This window comes from Papaver somniferum, chromosome 9 (genome assembly GCF_003573695.1).
Source record: "Papaver somniferum cultivar HN1 chromosome 9, ASM357369v1, whole genome shotgun sequence".
NCBI classification, from domain to species: domain Eukaryota; kingdom Viridiplantae; phylum Streptophyta; class Magnoliopsida; order Ranunculales; family Papaveraceae; genus Papaver; species Papaver somniferum.
Genome location: NC_039366.1, coordinates 128,169,339 through 128,175,338, shown reverse-complemented (window position 1 = coordinate 128,175,338; position 6,000 = coordinate 128,169,339).

Below are 6,000 nucleotides of genomic sequence, written 5' to 3'. Positions count from 1 at the left end.
CTTCATTGGGATTGTGAAGCCAGACCGATACTACTTTTATCGTAGTTGTGTGATCTGATCTTGAATCTTCTATCGTACGAGTACAATTGATTGATTGGCTTGATATCGTGATAGTTCTCTGATAGGCAAGATAAAGAAGTCACAAACATCTTCGTCTCACTGTTTGTGATTCCTCGACAAACCGCATGTGTAGTCAGGAAGGATTGTAGAGAGGTGATTGATTAATATAGGTTGTTCTTCGGGAATATAAGACCGGATTATCAATTGGTTCATGTTCACCTTGATTTTATATCTTAAGACGGAACAAAACCTAGGGTTTATCTGTGGGAGACAGATTTATCCTTTGATAGACTTTTCTGTGTGAGACATATCTGTTTATTATCAAGTCTGTGATTTTGGGTTGCAGCAACTCTTGGTTGTGGGTGAGATCATCTAAGGGAATCAAGTGCGCAGTATCCTGCTGGGATCAGAGGCGTAGGAGTACAACTGTACCTTGGATCGGTGGGAGTCTGATTGGGGTTCAACTATAGTCCAGTCCGAAGTTAGATTGGATTAGGCTAGTGTCTGTAGCGGCTTAATACAGTGTGTATTCAATCTAGACTAGGTCTCGGGGTTTTTCTGCATTTGCGGTTTCCTCGTTAACAAAATTTCTGGTGTCTGTGTTATTTCTTTTCCGCATTATATTTTATATAATTGAAATAATACAGGTTGTGCGTTCGTGACCATCAATTGGAAATCCAACCTTTGGTTGTTGATTGATATTGATTGATCCTTGGACATTGGTCTTTGGTACCGTCCAAGTATTCCTTGTGTTTGATTAGTACTCGTTGATTTCTATTAGCTTGAGTAATATCAAAAACAAGAGAGAGATATTAACTCCTTGAGATACTTTTATCTAGATTGAGTCTGACTGTCTAGTCGATTCTCTAGCAAAGTATTTCGGAGTTAGTCCATACAAATTGCTAAGCGAAATATCGGATGGTGTTGTAAGACCCCCGCTTTTTCAATATTCTTTTTTGATATGAAAACAAAATGTTTGATAGACATCAACAAAGTTTTGATTGATCGGCTCCGAGTCCATTTTTTTTTATGGGTTTTTCAAGCGCCTCACAACAAAATCAGACATACATTGTCAATTGAAGCTGAAAGTGTCTGTTGATAGACGCATTTTTGTGTCTAATTCGTCCTCAATGTTTCGTATTATTAGTACTTGTTTTTGTCCTTATTATGGTGTTTTGTGTGTTTTTAGGTATTTTTTGGAATAAACAATTTTGGAAAAATCAACTCGAAAAGTTTCCCGGGGAAACCTTGAAGGACAATTGTTATTCGGACTCTCACTATTGGTTAAGGGGCACCGCAGTGGGACACCTGATATTCGCACCCCATTTCAGGATAGGGGGACACCCTTCCTTCTTCTCAAATTCAAATAACTTTTTGGCGGGAAAATATTTTTACGCTCTGGAAGGTTTTCAATCAACAAAATGAAGGTGTTATAGGGAGATTAAATCGCTGAAAATTTGTGGTATTGTTCCTGGGACATTTAGAAATCTATTTCAAGTGTTGTGGTCGATTAAATTTGGCTAGAATTGGCTAGGGAAGCCACAAACTGGAAACAGGGGAGAACGTGCAGAGAAGAATTATTCACGGGATTTCTTGTGTTTGCGTATGGCTGAGATGATCTGGGAGGGTTATAACTATTGTTTGATGCGTATAAAGTCTAAACAAGGGAAGAATCAGAGCTGGAAATGCGTGGAGAAAGAAAATATCTCAAAATATTCTCTCTTCTCTTCCCGAGTAAAGAAGAATTATTTGGAGTTATTGTGAGGGATTTCAGCGTGCATGTGAGTATATAAAGGCTCCTTGGGACGACTACCAGGGGTATCAAGAGTTTGGGGAAGGTTTGGGACGCAGAGGAGCGAAGAAGAAGGATTAACAACAATTCCCACCTGCTGCTGCTACTGCCATTAGAGGACCTTGAAGAACACGAAGAACAGACTGCACAGAGCAGTCTTATTTTCCGCAGCATCAACAGCAGCAGCTAAGTATCGTTGTTTTACAGCAGTACAACTCTATCGTTGATTTGTGACGCCTTTTGTGGGTCGTAGATTTACAGTTTTATACTTTTTCACTCTTTTAATCAAATTTTGAGCATCAATTATGTATTTTGAGAACATGATTAATATGAGTAGCTAAACCCCAACACTGGGATGATGGAGGAAGCCGTTCTTTACGCATATGATAATTATATTAATTCTTTTTTGACTACTTGCACTTTTTATTAATCAATTTATGATTTTTCTTAATTGGTTGTGATATCGTATGATGATGTATGCTTGGTCGTAGTGCTTTTGATGCGTCATGCTAGTGATATACAATAAATATTCTAAAAATCTACCTTGGCAAGAATGAGAGTCCTTATGATTTGAGCTATAATTGTTTCGAATAAATATATGCATTGTGTGAATGATTAATGGTGGAATCCTGTGTCCTAGTGTCTCTTGATCCTGTGACAATTATTGTGTATATATTTTTGTTTTAAAAATCTATTCAAGTCCGAGAAACGAATCCCTTATTTATCCCTTAAAAAAAATACTATACCAGAATGGCGCCGCCGACGCGGACTTGTATATAGATTGATTTATTTTTTTTAGGTTTATTATTTTTTTTAGAATTGTTTGTTCCTTTTTACGTTTCTTTTTGTCTTTATTTTGCAGGTTCAAAGTGAAAACTAAGGACTTGGAGAGGAAAAAGCTTAAAGCGAAAAGCGAAAAGAGGACAATTTTAGGATTTAATTTTTAATTTTTTTTAGAGTGTGTGAGGAAAACTGTAATTTTATTTTATTTATTATTTTTTTTATGTACTTTGGACTTTAAACACTTGGACATTATTTATTTTTTACCCTACGGAAGGGTATTTTAAATAAAAAAAATATATTAAAATTGTGTGCAGAGAAGGACGGTGATTACAATATCACCTCGGCCCCTCGGGTTCGCACACGGCATAGGAGTCGTGGCCCGAGTCGACGATAACAGTTCATCCCCCGTCTGGTACGGGAGGTAAGTCCATCGAAACACTCGCGAATCCCCTGCAAGCGAGTTACTGTACTCCTTAAGGTGCTAATTGTTTGAGGACGAACCGGACTGTCTTTATTTTCCTAGTAAAGGGCAAGGCCTGGCCTAAACAAGATAAGGGTTCGGATTTCATCACCGCTCCTTTCTTGCCCGCTTTAGGAGAACAAAACCTAACGCGAACCCAATCTTTAAAATCTGATTAGAAAGAGACCTATAGGGTATCGAGCTTGTTAGGAAAAAATTTCGAAGAATATTGGTCACTTTTTAAGCAATTCCAAAGTTCATGATGATTTCTGTGAGTTGAATGCGTGACTGCGCCGCCTTATACCGGTGAGGCCTTTGGTATCAAAGCTCCTCTGAGCTTCCCTCGCCTCTATTCAACTTACTTTAACTCGAATTGATCCAGAGGGGTTGCTCAAACTGTAACGAATTCCCCTTTGAGAGATAGAAGCTAGTCTAGAAACAATCTAAGTGAGTCATCATGTTTGTTGTTTGCTAGAAATCTCTAGGTTTGCTTTGGTGGAGTCGAGTCGGCCTTGTTTGTGATTGTATATAATCCCTCTGTAGTTTATATTTCATCGGTGATGAATCCTTTTGAGGAGACGCCACCTGCGATGACGTTGCGAGAATATATGTCTAGAAATTCTCGTTATCAAGAGACGTCTTCGGAAATGACTCTTGGTGAATATATGCGTGGGCAACGATATATGGATACTCCAACTTTTATTGAGGAATCACCTCTAACGATCTATGAGAAGTATTATAAACATAGACCATGTAGTTGGGAACAAAGCTTGAGAATTCGTGAATATAAATTATATTGTGATGATGATGATGAAGAGGATAGCGTTGATGAATAAATTGGAACTGTAAATGACAAATACGATAATGGTTTCGAGGAACCAGTTTATCTTGAGAGTACTGTTTTCGAGTCGAACGATTTAGAAGCAGTAGTCTTAGATGATCTCGTAGAGATTAGTGAGGATGAACCTGACTTAGAAGAATCAATTGCCCATTTTCAGGAATCTGATAACCCAGAAATTAGGGAGATTGTGACCAGTCTATCTAGAGACGCCGAAAACTCTAAGTTTGGGGGTGATTATCGTTCTCAGTGTGCTTTAACTCTTAAGGTCCCTCACTTGGGACTTTACATCAATGCCTCGACCATTCTAAAAAATTATCTTCATACACATTTTCCTGAATCTAATGGTGTCCATAAGGAAATTCAGTCGTTAGAAACCCATCCTCTGGTTGATGTGGTTTACCCAGGCTATGATTCCAAGATCGATTTTGTTTTCCCACCAAAAACTTTTCTACCAAATGTGGGAACATATAAATTTTAGATGTGTCAATTATTTTTTGAGACTAAACCTAATTACTTCAGGAGATTAGGGTCGACACATCTGTTTAAGGAAGACCACCACTCTCTTTGTGGTCAGATGTATAAGTCAAATCTGATTGACTTTAATGATCCCCAGTTATTCAGGTTATTATTATTTTTAAGTAATTTTTTCCAAACTTTTAAACCTGAACTGTTGGATCTTAGCTTTAAGAAAGACTATCACTCTCTGGCTTGTGGCAGTCTCCTTTTGTCAGCTCTTTTTGGTTTTAAAGACCCACAGTTATTCCGATTACTGTTATGCGGTTCGAGTTGACTAAACTTTTTCTAAGTCTGACTGAAGACTTTAAACTTAGCACTTCTTGCGAGGTAACCCAATCTCACGCAACCCGGTAATATCCTTCCTTAACTCTTTTTCTTCAAATTGTAACAGTTTCTCCTTGTTCATTTTTTTAATTTTATCTTTAGAACATTGAGGACAATGTTAGATTTAAGTTTGGGGGTATTCGGAGAAACTTTTTAGTTGCAATAAATAAACTCCAGAGCCTAGAAATTTACGCATATTAAGGATAGCACTAACCAATCTAAGTGGATGGAAGCATTTTGATTATAGGAGTTGAGGAACCAATCTGGCTAGATGGAAACATCTAAAGAGTCTATTCATAAAAGCACAGAGCTCAGGTGTTAGAAATAACATGATAGTTTCGCCATATCTTATTTGAGTCCTTTTCACTTTCTATTTTTACTTTTCTTTTTCAAGTGATTCGGTGGGGCACACGATTCAAGTTGTTACCTCTGCTAGGGTAAAATAGAGTGATTGAGTATTGAAAAAATAATAATAATAATTGAAAAAAAAAATTGAAAAAGAAAAAAAAAAAAAGTTTTAGACCAGACCATTTGACCAAACGGAATAAAATTCAATAAAGTCGACCACTGGAACCCTTGTATATGCCAGTTGTGTTGACCTAGAGTTAGGATTATTAACCACTGGTTCCCTTGAATATGCCAGTGTGTTAATATTATTCAGACCGGTATCTCAGTCATTTAGGTTAGGTTCATCTTGGAAGAGACCTTCAGACAGATATGGGAAACACCGTTCGCTTTTCAACCATCTACATTTTTCTTTTTCCATCTTCTTAATCTTTTCATGTGATTAGTCTGACTCTGAGTATGATGTCCATCATGAAACTATCTTAGTAGAGCTCTGTCACTTATATGAATTTTAGTATGCTTGAGTGCAAACTCGTGTACAACAATTGGAATTTCGCATCAGGGTTCTTCCTCTTAGATTCAATAATTGTATGCCAACCAAGGAGGTTCTTTAGTGCTTTCCAAGGTTTTGCGTAGATAGCTAGGGTCTGGAGTAATGGTTTTGTGGGCACACCTCTGGTAAACCCTCCGGAGACAACACTCCGCCACTAGGGCCACCTAGGGGTTCAAATGATTTTCCTTTCTAGAATAAATTTTCTCGAGGACTTGCAAATAATAAGTTTGGGGGTATTTGATAGACGCATTTTTTTTGTCTAATTCGTCCTCAATGTTTCGTATTATTAGTACTTGTTTTTGTCCTTATTATGGTGTTTTGTGTGT